The sequence below is a fragment of the Centrocercus urophasianus genome, unplaced genomic scaffold (assembly GCF_019232065.1).
Source record: "Centrocercus urophasianus isolate 14NV4802_14NV808 unplaced genomic scaffold, USGS_Curo_1.0 seq_19, whole genome shotgun sequence".
Taxonomy (NCBI): Eukaryota; Metazoa; Chordata; class Aves; order Galliformes; family Phasianidae; genus Centrocercus; species Centrocercus urophasianus.
In genome coordinates, this window is record NW_024884744.1 from 7,057,228 (window position 1) to 7,077,581 (window position 20,354).

The 20,354-nt window shown below is 44.3% G+C and overlaps 1 long non-coding RNA gene across 5 annotated transcripts in view; it reads left to right on the top strand.

The window, feature by feature from the left end:
* The window catches only part of LOC122161589, a 249,952-nt gene extending 242,085 nt beyond the window's left edge, over window positions 1-7,867 (top strand). For 3 of the 5 annotated variants that reach the window (XR_006169220.1, XR_006169223.1, XR_006169221.1), the window contains one exon: window positions 1,932-7,867. This is a non-coding gene — a long non-coding RNA (uncharacterized LOC122161589). The remainder of the gene's footprint in view (window positions 1-1,931) is intronic. The other 2 variants (XR_006169222.1, XR_006169224.1) reach the window with 2 other exon arrangements.
* The last annotated feature ends 12,487 nt before the right edge of the window (window positions 7,868-20,354 follow it).

Genomic DNA, 20,354 nt, shown 5'->3' on the forward strand with positions numbered 1-20,354 from the left:
TCTGCTTTAAGTGTGTGCATGGCTGGCGTGCAGAGGGAAAGTCAAACTAATTCTGATGCTTTTCCCTATTCTGGGCAGACTAAGTCAGAGAAAGCTCTTAGGGCAGCCTTTTTGGAAGGGTTACAATGTAGGTTGATACTTTAGGAGCTATAGGAAGTTCTTAATCCTTCACTGCCTACGGGATTGTCACTTATAGACCTGCTTTTGTCTCATCTCTTATAAGGATGTTTCCTTACATTAAGGCTTCCAAGAGCAAACAGACTTAGCCATTGTTTGCAGCAATCTCAGCTTGTGGCTTAATGCACATCTAATATTTTGCTTCTGCTTTCACTACTCTCCTACACAGCAGACTGTACCTACACACTGGTTTAGGGGACATCATTCTGAAAATATTCATTCGAGCGTTTCATTTCTTTTTCCTAATTTGTCTTCACATCTTTTGCATTAGCCTCATTTATTACAGGTAATGTGGTAAAGCATGAGGAACTTTATGTGTTTAGTTGCTCATTTCATGTTTAGTTCTCAGTTGAAGAATAGCCACATGAATACACTTCCTTCTTGTAACAAAAACTTGTAAGCGCTAAATTTCCACCAGGTCAAATGCTTTATTTATAATCTAAATTAAAGTATCTCTTAACGTATAATGGGAATGAAGCTGGCCATGAGCAAACAAAATGGAAGCCCAGATTATTTTGATTTTGTACAATTTTGCTTGAGGTTAGCTGAAATAAAGGCAGGTGATGTGGTGACAGGATGGTGTTTGCCTTCCTGCTCTGCCTTGTGTGTGTTACAGACCTTCTCTAGAGCTCAGCACTGTGTCTATAAAATAATAATAATTTCACAAAGTACTTTTTTATGCCTGAAAGTTTTGCTGTCTGCAATCACTGGTGGGCAGAGTACACAGGGACGTGTGATGCGCTCCTTCCTGATCCCGATTTGCGCCCTGCTTAGCAGTTCCTCTTGCTGTTTAGTTGCTCGTGTAGTTTCCAGTTATGTAACCCATCTCATTTTGTGGATATGTGAATTTAACAGCTGTCATTGTCAGCAGTGCTGGTGTGGTTTCTTTTTTTTTGTTTCTTTTTTTTTTTTTTTTTCTTTTTTGGCAAGCTGGCATTACTCATCAGTCTCATGGCAGTTTTGTTTGAAAAATGCTTGTGCTAGAAAAAGTGGATTTATCAGCTCAGCACTGTATGGTGCTAGCATGCAGCACAACAAAAGACAAGTGCTCATTTCAGTAACGCTTGCAGCATTTCATGGGGCCCCCAAATAGGCTGAACAAGGCTTCTCTGGCAGCTAAACTGAAGTACAGTGGGAAACTGTTAAAGTGGCAGTGTCACTGCCTGGAAAACAGCCTCTGTTTTCTCCCATCAGTTATCTCTGCTTTCTGTGTTGTTTGTTTGTTTGTTTAAAAACTATTTACTGCAGTAGGAATTTCATTGAATATTGCAGAAAGGAACTCCAATAAGTGTTTTTGGGGTTTTTTTGCTGTTTCTTGGAGCACAGACCAAGCTGTCAGTCTGTCCTTCTCAAAGTGGCTCTGTCATGCAAGGAAAAACAGGACACTTGTCTTTTACAAGTAATACTATAAAGTCAGTCCTGTTGCAGCCCTTCGAGGAGATCTCAATCCCTGTTCAAAGCACTTTTTTTTCAGAATGTTTGCCACACTTCCAGTTTCTTTCAGAGCTGCTCTTCCAGAATGCAAATACAACTTGCGTTGCATTCTATATTTAATTGATTGTATCAGGTGGTTAAAATAATGTTTTAAAAACAGTATTACATACTGCAAATATGTCAAACCCTTTGTTCACAGACATTTAAAACAAATGCATTTTTCAGTATTTATTTATTCTGTCTGATTGCATTCCATACAGATGGGGAAGATAAACGAGTGAGTTCCATTTTGACTTATAACTTGTCTTGTACTTTTTCAGGCGAGATTCAATGAAGCCTGAGTGACTTCAGAAGGAGAAACTTATTAGAAGAAATCTTTGCCATTATATGTATAGTAAGTCCACCTCCCGTGTGTGCTTGTGCTCCATACAGTGCTGGGCTGCATGAGAGGAATGGGCGCATGCAGTTTGATTTCGTTTTGCTCACCATGGAAAGGGACAGCTGCAGCACGCTGACTGCTTTCTGAGATATCAGCTGCCAGATAGCCTGTAACACCTCAGCCAGAGGCACAGGAACCTCTCCATAAGTGCAAGCCGACCTGAGTCCATACCTGCACATACAAGGTGCAGATTCTTTGGACTCCACACCTGTAGTGTGGTGTCCACAAAACAGCAGCAGCAAAGCAGTTACCACTGTGTGGTAGCCAGCAAAGCTGGCTGTGATTTACCCATCCGAGCTCATGCCTGTCTGAGGACAGCTGGAGCTGGTGATATGTTTGCCTTGCAGTACCCAGAAAACTGGATACCTTTTGGAATGGTTCTGAATGGTTACACACAAATTGGAAACATCGGTCTCCTGCCAGACCAGGCAGAAATAACACAGCAATATGCCTCAGGGAAGCAAGGAAGTTGTTTAGGACTTCCTCTTCCCTCAGCAAGAGCAAACCTGAAAGCCATAGAGGGGGAGGCTGGGGAACCAAGCTTGGCTGAAGATCTCTCATCACTGACACTGCTGGAGAGTGGTATGTCCTTCGTGACTCGCTGTACCCTCATGATCGCATCTCATCTTCTGGTGCCTGGCTGAGCACAGAGAGCCAGTTATGCTCAGTGTAAGATGTCATCACAACAAGCAATTGGAAAGGCCAAGGAAAGCTGAAATCCATGGCTGTGAAGGTGGGGGTGGCTGTTTCACTATGAGATGCAGAAGAACTATTTCTCCTACACCTACCGCAGCCAGACTGCAGTTGTTGAGTTGAGTGACAAGGAAATGGGAGCCTGGGATGTCTCAGCACAAGCTTCCCTAAGCCTTGACTTGATGGGTGAGCACCTGAACACAGCCAGAGCCTGTTACATTAAAGGCTTTATAAAAGCAACAGTGCCAAGCTAACATCCACCTCCCACGTTACCGGCAGCCCCAGCAGGTGTAACGCGATCCGGCAGTCGCAGCTAGCAGATAAACAAACGGCCTTTCTGCACAGGTTGTGCCAGAGAGCCTCTCCCAGCGGGGGATTGGGTTGGATGTTGTGCTAGGTCAGTGAGCTGCTATGGAAAGAGCTGTGACAATGGACAATCTCATGGGGCTGTTGTCCTTTTTCCACACAGGATTTCCCTCAACACCTAACGCAAGGCAGCAGAAAAACTGTTGGGGGAAGTTTCTCTACCAGGCCTCTGAAGTTCAGTGGGATTGGGCCCTCAGTGAGAGCCTACTGCTGGATTTCCCTAGGCCAGAGAAAAAAACTTTAGAGCTGCCAGGCCAGCCAGCAGCACTGAGTGCTGCCCACCAGAGCTGCTTGCCTGCTCTGCCATTGGGGCCCATCTCCAGTAAGCGATATTAACTGAAGGGCATCCTACTTGGCTACAACATATCTTCCTTCTTCACTATCAGCAGCTAAGCTGCCAGCTGTGCTGAATTTCCCTTATTCCACAGCTGAGGTAATAATGAAGCAGGGCCTGCACCTTGTGTACTACATTGGGCCTGGTGGTGTGTGGGCACACTGTTCCACACCACACCAAAATGGCGTCCATCTGGTACTGCCCCACAGCATGTGGGCACACCATTCCGCACCAAAATGGCTTCCATCCTGCACTGCTCTGCAGTGTAAGGACATTCCACAACAAAATGGTGGCTCTCCAGAACTTCCCTGCAGTGTGTGGGCACTCCACACCAAAATGGCGGCTATCCAGCACTGCCCTGCAGCATGTGGCACTCCACACCACACCAAAATGGTTATCTGTCCTCTGCTGCCCTGCAACTTGTGGGCATACCGCAGCAAAACTGTGTGTGTGTGGCAGTGTTTCTGCAGTATATGGGCACACCACACCTAAATGGTGCCTGTCCAGCATTGCCCCACAGCATCTGGCACACCACACCAAAATGGCGGCCATCCAGTACTGCTCCCCTGTCCCTGCACCTCAGCTGGGTCTCATCCTACCCTTAAAGCCTCCCCCCTCCCTGTTCTTGCTCCAGTTCCTCATGAGTTATGATAACATATAAGCAGCTTAGGGAATTCTTATCGGAATGAGTTGAACACAATGCGACGTTTAACTCTTAATGACAGCCACCTCTGACTGAGTGACACATTATAAATTATGTTTGAACTGGGTGTTTTTTTTCAGAGGCAGATATCCCCCTGCCACCCAGCCAGCCCTGCGAAGTTGCACTTGTGGCCTTAATCCCACTTGGATGTGTGCCCCGCTGCCTCCACTCTCCGTCACTCGGGTGCTTTAGTGTTCTTGAACAAGTGAACAATCTTTGTTTCTGTACCTTATTAGGCCAGAGACCATAGCAGCGAGCGATGGCATCAGCAGGCCCCGCAGGCAGGATTCTCTGCAGACGCAGCCAACCTCCAACAAACCCCTTTTTATCCTCCTGTTTCTAGGAAGAATTATGATGGTGGTGCCCTGCTGTTGATCAGTCAAATCTGTGGTGGGCCTAGAGATAAGTCCTGTAAGTGTGGTGTACTGTAAAACAGCGGCTCCCATTCATTAGTGGCTTGTGTGTAATAAACCACCCAATGGAGGGGGATGGGGAAGAGAGGGAAAGAGCAGCTGCAGTGTGCAGGAACAAACAACACAACTCATTCTTGGGAGCCAAAACTTTCTAATTTGCTGCTGGGCTGCTGGGAGCACTCAAATTCTTTCTGATAATGTGCTCGTGCCCTCGGTGTCTCTCTCTGTGTTTCTGCTCTCCAGAATCTGGAATAGTTTCACTCCAAACAACAAACGTGGACGCTGCTGAACAGGGAGGAGGAGGGGAACACAGCCACCCAGTGTTTGCAGACTCCAGCACAGCAAAGTGGTGGACTCGAGGCAAGTTCTGCCATGGAATGGCTGCTGCACGTATCTGCTTGTGCAGTGGGTAAACAAGGCATCACATGGGCTGCAGGCTGAGCACGAGGCACGTGGCTGACCTATACGTGTATGAGGCATGCCGGAGGGACAGCGTATTCCAAACGTTGTTAGAGCCTGGTGGGATATTCGGGAACTTCCCTCAAAAAGCTCAAACAAAACAAACGTCAAATTGATTGTAACTGAAAAATTATTTGGCTTAATTTCTCCTGTTTTTCCACAAATTCCAGTGAGTATTTACATAAGAGTATTTCTACATTGCCTTGCATTGGAAATGGCTTGTAAGTATGTTCATCAAGATGTCAGTCAATTATAACTTGTTGCACCTGTTTGGATCTCAGTAGTTACTAATTGTAACTGTGGATTTTCAGCTGTGACTGTGCTGGTGCTCAGCCCCAGATCTGACTGCCCATAGGACAATATTTCAAACTAGAAATTAAAATCTCTGTGTGTGTTTCACAACTGCTCTCATAGACCAAACCTTTGTGCTAGAGCTTGTACTGTCACGAGAAAGGGAAATTAATTTTGGATTGATGCTGCTCAGAAGGACCATTATACCCTTGCAGGATCACACTGACTGCTTTTTCAGTGATGTGCCAGGCTGTGATGGTGCTTGGACTGTCTCCTAACATTTCTACAGACAAGGGCTACTTAAACAGCAACTTCAGGCTTGGGCCAAACTGAAGTACCCTTTATGTAGACAGGCGAAGTGTCAGACACAGAGTTTTTCACTTTAGTGCAGGAGATCCACTCGCTTTCTCTTCCCTGACCTGGAGACCTGTGCCAGGCATTGCCTGAGTCTTAACCCTTCAGTAGGAGGTGTCTCTCTGACACCTTGGCCATAGTACCTAATGGGTGCAGGTAATGGGTGGCCAGTCAGACCTGGCCAAATCCTGTGCTAGATCTGAGCACAAACCAGTTCTACCAAAGGTTTAGGCAGTGAAGGAGCTGAAACTGGCTGCTTACCTGCCAAGCTGTACAAGGCCAGCATATGGCCCAGCCCTACAAGCTCTGCTTGTAGCATTTTGGTATTTCTGATAAAGTGATAAAGTCATTTGGCATTTTGATTTCCCCATGGGACAAACAGTGTGACAATCTAAAAATAATAAATAGGCTTCCTGCACAAATACCTTGAATCATTAGAAGCTGATGTTCTGTGAATTTGCTGTGAATCTGTTACTGCTTTTATATTTTCATAAGGATGTAGTCTAACCATTGTTGGACAGAGGTAAACATGAGTAACCCAGTTTTGTTCTTACACTTGGGACACTGCAAATAGCTGAGAAGTCCTGAAGTTTTTGTGTCTAACCAGATGAAACTGGGGGAAATGAAATATTTCTTACTAAACTGAGGCAAAATGTGCCTTACTGATCTATAAGGCAGTCTAATAATTTTGGGTTCAAAGATGTCTAATGTTGAATTATTAAATGACTCAATCTAGTTTTCTTTTAGAAAGAGTGAATTAGTGATACTAATCTATCAGCTAGATCCAAACAATTACAAAAACTGTCCTGGAAAATAGAATGAGAAGTAGACCAAAAACTCAGAACTCAGTCTTGCAAATAAAATAACATTTTGTGACTGGTTGTTCACTAATACATGTGAAAGAAGGGCTACATGTTACATGTCTTTTGTTGTTGACAGTGTGCCCAATGCTGTATGATAAATGTTTGAATAGTATCACCTTCTGTTCTGCCTCCTTCACCTACAGGAGCAGCTGTGGTGGTGAAGGGGCAGCGTGAGGCACTGCCAGCCCTGACTTCCTGCAGCTGTCCATCCGGCACCTGAACCTCGGGCAGCACCGCGTCTGTGTCCTGTGCCTGGAACCATGCAAGAACAAAGTTTGTTCTAAACGTGAATTTAATGTGCTTTCAGGTTTGACAGCCTCTTTTAAAAGGAAACGTTTAAGTTGAGCGAAAGGCACATTTGTCTCTCCAAATTATTGGAATTATGGTTCAAAGATCTGACTTAATCCCGAGGCTCTTGCACTGTGCAGTAAGTAGGAAAGAAAGGGGATTGCTCCGAGGAGCAGGGGTTAGCAGGATCAGGGGCTGTTTTATATCATCTCATTTTCCTTCTGGTATTTAATATACTTTCTTCTCAACTTGCACTGGCTGCTTGTAAAAAGACCCAGCAGTATCATACATTAACTAATGGCAAATAAACTATTAATTGAAACTAATGAAGGATGGTACAGGGAGTTCCCATCCAGCTTTCCTGCTAGGAAAATTTGATTATTGTTAAGCAAACAAAAATGCCATTCTTCCAGATGTATTCTCTCACATGGTTTCATCCTTTTTCAGTTCATTTCAGGACTTTTCTCAAGTGCATTTTACTTGTTATAACTATTTGCTCTTTTTCTACTTAAAAAAAAGAAAGTATATACAACTGTGTTTTAAAATCTACATTGACATTTCAGTGATTTGAAGGAAGATGTTTACACAGTAACAGTGCCATCTATATTTATTGTATCTCTGCAAACAAAAGTTCTGATAAAATTAAAATATGTATATGATGGGTTTTGTGTGTTTTAATGACATCTGTATGTTTCTAGTTACAATTTCGGTGCCTGCCCCCACATTACCTGGCTGGTTAAGGAAAGTGAGATCAATGTTCTTACTTCTCCAACGTGTCATTTTGTTCATTAACCCCAATGCTGTTGGCTGCACTCTCTGAAATCAGTGATTTGTCTTTGAGCTATTTCTTTTTTTGTCAAAGCCCTGAGGTACCTGTATTCCAGCAGTGGCTGCATTTGCGGGACATGCTAACATGGAAAGGAGGAGCACTGTGCTTAAAGGGAGCATTCGAGAAGAGTCTCCAGCGAAGATCACGATGAAGAATGAATTTTATTGTGGCAGTTTCCGTCACTGGCTGCAAAAATATGTGGACAGAGATTTGGATAAGCTTGATTTCAGGCCAAAACCCTCTTGTGTGGAAAAAATACCCTAAAAAATCCTCCCTAAAGATGAGAGACAGTCCTGCTGCTGCAGTCTACCTGGCAGGCACTGTGTGCACTGCTGTAGTGTGACCCTGGGGGGGAGTTCTGACCACGGCCTTCCATCTGCTGAGGCCAAGCTTTGTGTCCTGGGCGCTCTGGGGCTGCTGCTTGCTGCTGGTGTGGGCGGCTGGGTTCTAGTGCAGTGTAACTGCATGACCCACTGCTATACACACCATTGGGAAATCAGCTTTTGTGACAGGGAACAGACCTCAATTTCCTAGAATAAGTCTATTATTAAAATATTCCCTACTTTTCTCCCTACCTTCCCCAAGCCATTCCAGCTAAAAGCTTCTCTAAGTGTGTGGAGGCAGCAGTGCTCACCTTCCCACTGTGTTTACATGGTGACTGCCAAAATAAACCTGGATGGAGGGACCCAAGCTGTCCAGAGGCGTCAGAAAGCTCTTGGCCACCTGGGGGCTCTGACTGGGTTTGGGGAGACACAAGGATATGAGCAAGTATCCCCAGGGCTGAAGGTATATGGTGCTGAGGCCCTGTCCCCGTGAGCACTCATGCATGGCTCAGTGTCTTGTCCATGCACTCTGGGACTCACTGTGCTCTGGAGGATGTTCAGTGACTGTGGAACGTCTGGCCCCAGAGCATCCCTCACTCTGGGACTTCAGGGGTGCACAGCCCCACTACACAGCGTTGTGTTTGAGTTCATTGTTCATTTTTAGATGAGTTTAGTCCCCAAAGCACCTCCTGTGATGTGCTGCTGACAAATATGGGACAAGAGTGGATGAGGGATTGCTGTGCTGCAGACCTACAGCCCTGGAGCTGAGGACGGCAAAAGGAGGGAGGTAGGATGTTGCACCTGTGTGACTGGCAATCACAAGGCACAAGTGGGGCCACGTCAGACTTTGTCCCAAGGACTCAAACACTGCCTTCCAACACTCATACCTTTTTTTCTTCTTAAAAAATAAAAAATAACGTAATTTCAAAAAATTTGGTTTTGCTCAGCCACGTGCTGCTCCGTCCCAGCACAAAGCACAGCACACTGCACAGCACAATGCACAGCCGTGCACAGCGCCTGCCTGGGGGAATTCGGGGCATTTCGCAGCTTTCAGGCACAGGAACAAATTGTGAACTGCGGCGTTGCATCCATGTGTGAACACACACGCAGCCACCAGCAGCTGATACTTCACACTAATCACTCTTACAAATGCCTCTAATTAGACTCATAAATACCTCTAACTTTCCTACAGGGAGCAAAATGCCCGATGGGCTTCGTGAAAAATCTGGGGGCAAAGAAAGAGTTAAAAAGATGAGTAAACCCGTTTTTAAACCTGGCACGTCCTAGAGCGGTGCTCTTGAAAATCCAACAGGAATCCTAAATTGCGGAGCCCTGCACCCCCCGGAGCCGCAGCGTGGGCAGATTGGGGGCGAGCAGCCGGGGGAGGGGCTGCAGCCCTCCGCCTTTGTACCGGAGGGAGAAACATTGGGATCCTGCGGCGAAGGAACACAGAAACCCTCAAGGCAGAGAGAAATAGGCGCAGACAAAAGCCCGTTACATGGTTGCAAATCACCCCACTGCTGTTATTTTATTTACAGCTGCCGGCAGGAGGATTGTTTTCTCTTGCAAAAATTTAAGCTCTTTTTTTTTTTTTTTTTTTATTCCTACTTTGCTTTTTTATTAGTTTTTTTATTATTATTTTGTTTTGTTTTGTTTTGTTTTTTTCCTCCCTCTCAGCCACTGACCCCACAGTGCAGTGAGCCCAGTGCCCTGGGTGCTGCTTTGGGGAACCCTCCTTGTCCCGGGGTGCATGGGGGATCATGCTCATGGAGCAGAGGGAAACTTTTCCTTCTGCCCTTTTTTCAAGGAAATTCTATATTATTATTGTTACTGAGAGGGTGTAAAAAAGAGAAACAAAGCCCGCTGGGGCACTGTCATTATTGTGTGCTGGTTTGGGATAAACGCTCACCTTTCAGTGCTCAGGTGATGCCTTCATCTCCCCCAGCCTTTGAGTGTGTTTCAGTTGGTGACTGTTGGAGTTCAGCCATTGATGAATATGAGTCCTCAGCAAAAACAGTGCAGGGTCCCTTCCAGCTCGGGATATGCTGTGATTCTGTGCTATGAAAGATTCTCTGGCATGGGTCTGGGTTTGCCAATGCTTCTCCCACCTTCAGCATCCACAAAACCCCACTGGGACATTATCTGCCCAGCACGTGAATGTATCATTGAAGTAGTCAGGGAAGGAGGGAACACCAAACTTGCCCATGTCCCCGTGGCAATGAAGTGGTTCCCATCCTTGTAAATGGTAGTTAGTGGCCACAACAGCCACAGGGGATGTGGAGGGAATGGGGAAAACCCCAGCCAGGTCTCTCCCCTGCCAGCTGCTCGCAGGAGCTCCTGAGGTGTCTGGACAGGTAATTAGTGCCTGGGCTGCAGGATCCCTCCTGTCATCCTGCCCAGCACATGCGAGGAGCAGCAGGGCTGGATTTTTGATGGCTGATTTACCCCGAACAAAGGCCCCAAACAACACTGAGCGCCCGACTCAGGGATGGAAACTTTAGAGCCAACGGGCTCCTTTCCCATCAGTTAAAAGTAGTGTTATTTTTTTCTAAGCTGATAACATTTTAAACATTTTGCGAGACAGTTTTCTTGGGAGGCAGAGAAACCTGTGGGTTTGCCATAAAAGAAACTTCTGTGGATAAGGAAATGTTTCCTGTGAACTCACCTGTTGCTAGCCAAGGAGAAATGTTTGGTGTTTTATTTCAATCAAGAATTTTCTGCTATCTGGTGCTTTATCTAACCTCACTCTTTGGAAGATTTGATGTCACGCTTGGCAGAGCCCTCAGATCCACACGGCTTTATGGTGCTGCTCTGCTAAAACTCCTCATGTGTTGGCGTACAATTGAAAATAAAGCCTGAAATCCTCACAGAATGGGCAAACATGGCCCAAATTGGACTTGAATTTTTAAACAGGAGTTGACATAAGCACCTCTGTGCAACTCTCCCAGTGTCTGAGCAGTGCCAGGCAGTGCTATTTTCTGCATAGGAGAGGTCTCTGCCACACAACCCCTGGTTTTATTGTGTGTTGTATACTGGCCCTTACCGTTTAACTTTATGTAGAGACTGGTGTTGAAGGGCAGCCTTAGCTTCTCAGAACCTGTACAACACCAATGGCTGCATGGGCCAACATCTGCAGCCATTTTGGCCTTTGTGCCACCTCATTTACAGAGGTCACCATCAGGTGGAGTGGGATACCAACAAGTAAACCCATGCTTCAACCACAATGGACTATGTATTTTTTTTCAAGTAAATAGTGCTTTTGTGGGGCAGCATTTGGGGCTGCCCATTGCCTCAGATGGTGGCGTGTTCCAAGGAAGATGCAACAATGAGCTCCAGAGACCCCTCCCAACCTCTATAACTCCATAACAACAGCCAGCTGGGACGCAGCCTCTGATGTGCTCACAACTTGACCCAGCCTGGCTGCCTGCTGTAGCACTGAAGTTGCCCACAATCAAGGTGAATGTAAGATTACTACTAACTATTTCATTGGGTGATACGCAATGTGGTCCTGTTACTCCTAATTACGAGTGTGAGCACTTTGTGCACAAGGTGTAGCATGTGTTCTGGTTTCAGACACTGAGGCCTTACTGCTTAGTGCATCACCCAAGGCTACACATAGGTAACCTTTTCTGCAGTGCAAAAGCTGCTTAATTGACACAGTAGGGCCCAGCTGTGCCTGTAATTAGTTTAAAAGTTGTGCCACCTGTGTGCTGGTTGCCTCTCTTTTTGGATCTGCTTGGTGGTTGGCAGTTGCTGCTTCTTCTAGGTAAGGGTTGTTTTTTTTTTTTACTTTTACTGTTGTTTTTATTTTCAAAGTACTTTCAGAAATGCAGTTTGTTTGTTTTTTGGGGAAATGGGAAATATATATCTGCTTGAGGAGAGGGTTGGGCGTGTAATGAGGGCTGTTCTGCGGGAGGTCGGTTGCTTTGTTTAACGTTTCTGTTTGTGTGCTGTGTGACTGTGCTTAAATCTGCCGGTTCTTCTAAAACAATGTGGTTTAAGTGGCAAGTTTGTGTTGAAGCTGGGAACAATGTATTAAGCTGCAAATGGCTACTAAGTGAATTCTGTGCTGGGAAAGCAAGTGTTCTTCATCTGGGAGGGGCAGTGCTGTGTTGTTACTAACTCTGAGTAAGGCAATGTTTGCTGCTTTGGTAACATCTAAACTAGCATCTATGCCTAGGCTGTGTCATTGCCCTCAGTGGGAACGGGCTGTGCTGTAGAAGACTGCTAAGAGCAGTCCCCTACCCCAAAGGAGGGCTGTGGGGATGGTGGGGATGAAGTCAGCATCTTGCCCCAACTCTCACTGCAGTGCTCCTCCACACAGCTCTGTGCTGGGCACCAGGCAGCCATGTGAATGTGTGAATCAGGGCCGTATCAAATAAGGGTGCCTGTCTTTCCCAGCAGCAGGGAAGAAACTAAAGAAAAAGAGTTGTATTAAGTGCTGTATGTGAGCTGTGGTGGGCTCTTCATCTATGCATAACTTATCCTTATTAACTTCTGTAATGACTTCAATAATGACTAATGCAGTGCTCTAACGAAGAGTGGTTATTGCTGCTCAGAGTTCAGGAAATGAACATTAAAAACATTTAACAGGCAGGTAGGTTTAAATACTTGGTTGGAAGCTGTTGGAGCTAGGCTCCCCGATCTCTCTCTGCAGCTCCTGCACTGGCTCTGGATGTACCTTTATAGACTTAAACAGCTTGTGGCTTGTCCCTTGCTGCGGGGGCTTAGAGCAAAGTCATGTTTTGAGGTTTTATACTCTGAGCTGCAGTACAAGAGCCCTGCAAGGGGAGGTAAGGGGAGGTGTAACAAGGTCATTTTGAATCACATGGATTCAGATTGTACTTTTAAAGTCAGTAATTGAAAGCTGAGGAGCAGGGGAAGCAGGGAGGTTATGTGGTGCAGGTTTGTTTTGGTGCTGAATGCCAGGTGAGCCGTGATCTGAATAGAGGGGCAGTGGGAGGGGAACCAACATGAATGGAGGAGCTCAGGGAGGTGGTGCCTCCCCAGGCCCTGGTGCTCCTGGGCTGGTGGTGGCATGTGAAGGTAATGACTGAACAGTGTATTTAGCCAAAACTCCACCAGAAGATTTTGTGGTGTTTTTATTGCACTGGAGAAATGATCGTAAGCAGAGTTGACCAGGTATGGGTATTTTAAAATGGACCCCAAGAAAGCAATGGTGTCACTGAACTTATGTTCAAACTGAGCAATAGAGTTGTTCTCTCTGATCAAGAGATCATCTGGTGACATGAGCACAGTTTTCTTTAGCTTTGCTAGTTGTTTTATACCAGGATATTTACCTCTTCCTAAAGGCTACCCCTTCTCCCACGGGAAGTGCTCACAGAGCTCACTGTGTGCAATCCCAGCCTGGTGCAGCCTGCCCAGCTCCTGGGCCATCTCCAGTGGGTGATGCTGGGTCAATTCTTTGTCCCAGTGCTGTCACTGAGGAGAGCTGTAATTAGACAAGCTTTCTCTTCCTTTTCTTTGTAACTTCATTTCCCCCCCTTTTTCTCATTCTGTGAATAAGGAAAGTAGTGTGATCTGTGGTGGCTTCCCTGGTTTCTGGAAGGGGAGACTTTTTGCCAAAGGAAGAAGGGTGAGTGTTCTGATGTATTCTGTGTGAATTTATGATTCTGTGTGCTTCCTGGGGATGATGAGTTGCCTGCAGTGCTCGTGTCAATTCCCACTCTTCTTGGATCTGCGACAGAAACTGCATGGAAATCTGCTGTGTGTGGTGTGAGACCTGAAGGAGCAACTCCTCTTGTGGCTGTCTTTGGGCTGTCATTCACAGCTGTCAGTCATTACATATTGGGTTGTGTGGTGGTTCAGGAAGGCATGTGCTTGGGACAGTGGTTATGTTGGTGCCAATCCTTTTGACTGTAATTTTACCAAAAAGCTCCTTGTTCTTAAAAATAAAATTAAAAAATAATATGGGATATTTGTCAAGTCATATGATAGTTACTTTTAGTTTGTGCATCATGTATTTGCTGGTGAGTCTAGTCCAGCTTTTTAATTTCAGAAATATTTTATAATGACTTAAGTTACAAGAACTTTTCCCAGTGGCTCTTACTATGAGCCACTCATCTCAACTGGAAACTTCTTCCAAAGTCCAGTCTGATGGTGTTCACCTCATTATTTATGGGGGGTTAAGTTGGCCTTCCACCAGCATTACATACTGACTCCTAAGTATATTGAAGACTTGTGTGGGCTGGCAGTTGTGTTGACTGCTTGTGCATTTTGATCCAAAAGACAAACATAAAGGTGATGGTTTGCCTCTTCGTGAAACTCCTCTTACTTATCAGTTATGAATGTCACATTAGTTTGGTTCTGGCATTTCTGAATATATTGCTGTGAAGTTGTGCTCTGGCATAAGTCTGGTAAATTGTTCTGGAAACAGAAGCTACTGTGCCTGTTCTTACTGGAGGTTAACTGTAGGTATGTGTGTTTTTGGAAAAACTGAAGAACATTGAGACTGATTTCCCTCCCCCCCCCCCCCCCCCACATACACACACACGGGCTTTTTGGAATGCTAAATCGTTATAACAAGATTAGCTTCTTACTACCTCTCTCCCAATTTCTCCTTAAGTCGTTTTTGTCACTTTTGAGCAGAGCTATGATAGGAAATCCTTTGCTCTTCATCTTGCTAATATGTATGCTTAATCATCTGTATTTGAAGCATGAATTGAGAGAATATTTAAGTGTGTTGAATAAATGAAATTACCCAGTGGTACCACCAGTGTGACCCTCCTATTGATCCTGTTCTAACTAATATTGCTTAAATCAGAATAATGTGTATTTGTTTCATTGGTTTAATAATGTGTATTTCAGGAGCATGAGGGACCAAAGTTATAATTCTGAGGTCCTGCTGAGATAATTGAATAAAAGCTTTTGTGTTGTCTTGAGACAACTACAAAATTCTGTTTCCTTTAGTTGGAGTCTGAAGTGAACTATTTGAACTCGTGGGTCCTGTGCTGTGTGAGGTAGGGGAGACCAGTGTGTCTACACCAAATTGAGCCAAGTGAGGAATGTGTGTTTGGCCTCCGTGCCTTGATGTTTTACATCAACTACAGGCAAATGTCACATCTTGAGTTTTAGATTCATATTTCTAGACTTGATCACTGCAACTGATGCATGGAATGGGGGTGTGATAGAGGAACCTGATCTCCTTCACCTTTATTTTATAATGTGGTGCTAGTCACGCTGCATCATCTCAATTTTTTCCATCCTGTGAAGAGGTCCCAGTCCTAGGAAATAAAAAGAAACTTAGTCATATGAAAGATGTGTCCGGGATCAGAAGCTCTTTCCATGCAAGCTCTTCTCACCCAATGGTGATACTGTGGGGATTTTCTCCTTCTGGAAGGTATTAGTCTGACTAATTAAATTTATTCTACTAGTAGTCATTTGGGTTTGCCAATTAATGAGGCATTGCCAGTTAACAAAGCATCATCAATTATGGTTATATCAGACATCTGGAATTGCCTACCTGTGGTTTATGGAGGATATCTGTTTCTTCACTATTAGTGTGAGTTTTTTGGTTATGTGCAATCTATCCTTTTTTTTTTTTCTTCTAATACTTCCAAACGAATTAATATTTTGGATCTTCTTTAACTATCAAGTGGGGTTGCAATTATAAGCACATTCTTAAACCTCTTAGTACTGAAAGGAAGACATAAATAACTTCCAAATCTGTGAGAAAATGTCGAGAAATGTACTTGCTTAAATTTAATCTATCACTGTGCCAGCAACGTATATAGCTGAAAGGTCAGAGAATCATTGAGAAGGAGAAAAACAATTAATTTGGTATCAAAAAGGTAATAGGATAAGGCCTTGCCAACCCTCTCCCATTGTTCTGCTGCATTAACTTCGGCAGGTCAGATGCCACTGGTCGTTGACCTCAGGCTAAACAGGGTCAGCCCGGGCTGATTACAAAAGAGATGTGTTTGCACTTATCCAAGTGTGTCTTAAAAAAACCCGAGCCCGCATTTGTGTTGTTCCTGGGGAGGAACACACAAAGAGTAAACATTTTTCATTGCTAATATAACTCGCAGGAGATTCAGCATCTCCCATCTCCATGTGGTTGTCCTGACCACTGTGATGTATTGCCAGCCCGGATCCCCCAGTAGGTGCACACCTTGGAACTGGTGATGCAATGAGAAAATATGCTCTGAAAAGAACTGCTGGAAATCTATTCCATGTATTTTATTTTTTTTCTTGACTTTTTTGCTGGTTATGATTTTGCCATGCTAGTTTGGTGGGCTGACAATTGGACCCAGTGATTCTAGTGATCTCTTGCAGCCTTAATGAGTTTATCGTTCTCAGTAGCATTGCCGTAGAGGTTGGATTTCCAGCACAGCTCTCTGTGGCTAAGACCCAGGTGAGGATACCGTATCTGCATCTCTTTTTCTTTCAGCAACTCCTGATACTTTTGTTCAACTTCAACCAAAGCTCTCCTAGTGGTATGAAGCTTCAAGCTTCCACAAGGCTCGTGGTGGCAGACTGTAGGGCACAGAGGTTCTGGAAGTCTCCCACTGAAGAGGAGGAAAGATTTATAATGCCAGCTCACTTTTAATGGCAAAGTAATCACTGGGGAAAAGAGATGGTGTGACCCAGTCGTAGTTACGGTTGGAGAGAAGACGAGCAGAAGATATAAACTGTGAGAAGCATGGCATCTGTAGCTCTTCAGCTTTCTGAAGCTAACCAGTCCCTGATGGAATGGAAGAGACTCAGAGTGCCCCAACCCAGTTGCAGCTCTGGAGATCAGGCAGTTTTAATAATTACAAAGCTGTAAATATTCCAGCTGGCAGATGTGAATTGGAGTATCACCGTTTAAAAAATATTTGAGACTAGCTCTGGGCTAGAGGCAGTTAGCTAATTAGAAAACTGCTACTTTCATATGCCATCTACCTGCTTAAATTTTAATAGGATTTCTCCCCCTGGAGATACTCACTTGCTCTATGGTTGAGACCTTTTGGGGTGAGTTAAATTCTTATTACCTTTATTGCTGGGCTTGATTCTGTCAACTGCTGGGCCTTTCCCACTCCTGCTGGTGAACTTCAGGTATAGGCTTGATTTTTTTCATTTGTTTTCAAGTACCATGATTTTAATACAGATAGCAAGGACTGCTAATTGTGTAAGTAATTCCCTGGAAGGGAATCCCGATAAAGACATGGCTCTGATAATTGCTAGTAAATATATATTGCTGGATGGGGTGGGGGCAATGGCAGTCCGTTGAAGTAAGAAAAGTCAGTTCTACTTGCATATTTAAAAATAATTACCTGTAACAATGCTTTTCAGCTTAGGATCTTCCTGATTAAAAGCTTTATTTGGGATCTCTTGCACTTCTTGAGAGCTGCTAGGCATTGTTTCATGGAGGCCAACAGCTCTCTACCACCTCTCATATCTGAAGGCTTCCTTTGGGCAGTGCATCCACATCTGGACATTCTCAGGCCATGGGCAATGTTACAATTGTCTTGGAAGCTGCGCCAGCAGATGTGGTGCTGAAAGCACCCCGATGCAGGAATCCCTTCAGTAAGGATGAGAAAGCACATACATGTGTACATGTATGCACTCAAACAGCTCATTAAACAAATCAAAAGGTAGGAAACGAGTGCTGAATGAAGTTAGATATGTGGAAATGTGAGAAGGATTTTGCCCAATTGAGGTGGTCTTGTGGTGTCTGTCACTTAGAAACCCAATTGCATGGTCAACTGCAACAGCGTGAAAGCTCATCAGCCCTGTAATCTCCAGTTTGTAATTGATTCTGCTTCTACAAATGTTAGCTAAAGCAAAAATCTGCATTAAGGTAAGTGCTAAACATCCATCAGCCTGACTGATAAGTCAGAGGAGGAATGGCTGGAGAAATGCTCATTATTTGCCATCAGATTAGGGGAAGTTTTGCTTACAATGGGATTGGTTTGGATTTCGGCTTCACTTGCAATAGAAATATCAGTAGTTGGGTGCACGTGAGGCGAATGGGCAAAGTAAAAATATTTTCTGATTGTATAGATTAAAAAAAATGCAGAGGGAGGAGAAATGCTTGTGTTCTGAGGACTGAACAATAAACAGACAGATGTTGAACTGTGAGTCAGAGCTGGTGGTAGAAGTGTTGATGACACTGTGTAAGAACCTAAACATTTAGATACATGTGAACTAAATAAAACCATCAAAGCACGAGCAGTTTGTCTGAGGTTACAATAACTTAATTTCTTAAGTGTCATTGTTCAGAGATGAGCAACAATTCAGCCTCTAATACAATGCTGAGCTGTGATTCATAGTTGGTGGCAGGGGAAAGCAGTGAACGAATTGCTTGGATCTGGTCAGCAGACAGAAGCAGACCCCTTGTCCGTGATGCCATGCCCCTTCCCTTGCTGATTATTCACCAGCAAACATCCTACAGTCCAATTCATGAAGTCCAGTCGTCACACAAGAAACGTCAGGAGGATCTGGTGCAGGAGTGGGCGGCTGACAGAGCAGCACATTGTGAGCCTGCAGCTCTGTGTTTCCTCTGGGGTTGTTTTCAGTTCTTTTGTCAGCTGATTACATGGTCCTTTATAATTTCTAATCTACAGAATAGAGCTATTTGCTTGCGGATTATGTGGAAGTCACAGGCTTATGCAAAAGAAAAACAAAATAATCTGGAAGTGGGCTCTGTTGGCAAATGTTATATTTCATTTAGGTGTTTTTTATCTGAAGGCAACTTAATCTAGGGGTTTGGAGGAAAAAATAACAAAGCCCAGTTTCTGTCAGTCTCGGAGATTTCAGCCTTATGGCGTTAATTCACCAGTGCCCCCATACACGTGGCTTAAATTACTAATTCTTCTATAGCAGAACTTTTTAACACTGCTTGAAGTTAAATATGGAAATTAAATTTTGGTGAAAAGGAAAGGAGTTCAGTGTGTGTTGAAGTGCTTTGTTGACATTTGGGTACGTGTGCACTAAATACTATAAGTGAGCTTACTATATTGACTTGTTTTTGTTGTTAATGAGACCCGCACGTGACTATTCTAACATTTATGTTATCCTGTGGAGGTGAGAGTTGACTACTTGCAGAAAGCAGAATCTGTGGTATTGGGATATGAGCAAAGCAAGCTGAGAGCTGTGTCTGGCCCCTGGACTTCTTTGGGTAAAGCTTGGTTTGCAGCTTCAAGCAGGCAGTGTCAAATGTGCTAGTGAATGAAATGCCTGATTCTATCTTTGCTCCCCTACCATAGTTGCCACTCTTGATACACATGGCCAGCATAGAAGAGTGAGAAGGATCTGAAATTCCGGTGTAGAGAGATGAGGAGAGGGCTTGCTCACCTGCTTTTAAAGCCTTGCTCAGCTTCTTGCAAGTCCTCTGTAGGGCCTACAGATGTGACTTACATGTGTGCGGGTGGCTGTGTGATATTCTTAGGATTTATCAATGTGAAGTTTGGAAGCTGGCTTCAATGCCTCTCCTCAGGACCTCCAGGCCCCCTGCTGTCTTCTGTGCAGAGGGGTCTGATGTGTATTGATGAATACTTTGTGGGTCAGTATTTCAGATAGTGTTACAGAAAGATAGTCTTGTTTTTCATTGAGCCTCTTATTAGAACGTATTAGAGCTTCTGTTGGGGGCTGAGCAGTAGTGCCAGAACAGGTTCTGAAGGGCAGTAAGTTGATACTGAGGAGTTCATCCCCCCCCAAGAAATGAAATGGCCTTGGGTATAGAACTTGGCTCCATAGCTGAAATAAATGGCTCCTCTGAAAATGAGAGTGAAAGATTCTCATTGGCTCTGATTACTATTAATGAAGTATCTCAGAGGACATCTCAGTGCTTATTGGAGAGATGTATTTGGAGGTGTTAAAGAAGCTTCCCTATGGCAGACATTGGTTTGGGGGGGGGGAAAAAAAATTTCTTGTTCTTGGTTCAAAGTTTTCTGGCTTAAATTGGAGTTTGTGTTTCTGCTTCCTATTATAGAAGTATTGTCTACTTATAGCTTAATATTCACGGTCTGCAAATTATGCAGAATGAATTCACTTGTATCATTACAAAATTATAGTGTGCCTAATAGTTCTGTTAATCTCAAAATGATGGGGGAGATGTTGCTTAGAGCACCAAGTTGCCCATCCTACTCATGCATTAATCCAGCACTCCAATGAGAACATGACCTGACATAAACAAGCATTCGCTTTGCAGAGATGTACAAAGCATCTTGTCCCATACATGGGAATAAACTAAACTGAGCTACTTGCTTGAGGATGTGTGTGGCTTTTTATCAGATCAGGGCATTTGGCTTTTAAAGGCACCATATAATATTTCTGCTTGGACTCTGTTTTAGCATTGACTCACAGTAGGCTTTTGTTACCAAGATTACAGAGTGGTTTACAGACTGTTTATGTAGTTTTAGATGCAAAACATCAGAACGTGAAA